Consider the following 679-nt stretch of genomic DNA (forward strand, 5'->3'; position numbering starts at 1 on the left):
TATTATAATATTCACATACGGTAAATTTAGTACAGTTTTCAATAAGAAATTCATCTTTTCATTACTTTTTATTGCTTAACTGATTGCAGTTTGCACACAAGTAGCCACATAAACACTAACTAACTCATAAAAATGAATCAGTAGTTTTCAATAAAGGAAATTATATTAGAAAGCATTAACATTTATTTTATTTTTACTTAATTCAATCTGGACAAAGGTAGGTGATATGTTTTGCAAATTTGTGTATTAATTACATTTTCCACACAATGGTTTTTATTTTGATAATTTACAGCATGCATGTTTAGTAGATTTTCTTGTTCTCACTGATTCTGACACACCTGCAACACATTCAGAGTTTTATATGCACCTGATCATTCTCTGAGAGCCCTCTTTTTTGCAAAATACACCCCTGATACAATGTGTTCTGCTACAAGCAACTTAGAAAGTTCCTCTAAAAGTATTCTTTTTTAGTTAACTTTCTTGCATTACATTTATGGTCAATCAAAGCCCACAAAACATGTGCATTAGAAGCAGAAATAGAAAGAATATTGTGGAAAATTATCATGGGCCACTTATTGGTTCCACACTTGCACCTGTTAGCTGATGAAGTGAGTCTACAGCCCCTTTCATTGAATTATAATCCATGATCATTTTTAGCATCTTATCAGCCCTGCCACTG

This window comes from Schistocerca gregaria, chromosome X (genome assembly GCF_023897955.1).
Source record: "Schistocerca gregaria isolate iqSchGreg1 chromosome X, iqSchGreg1.2, whole genome shotgun sequence".
Classification (NCBI taxonomy): Eukaryota; Metazoa; Arthropoda; class Insecta; order Orthoptera; family Acrididae; genus Schistocerca; species Schistocerca gregaria.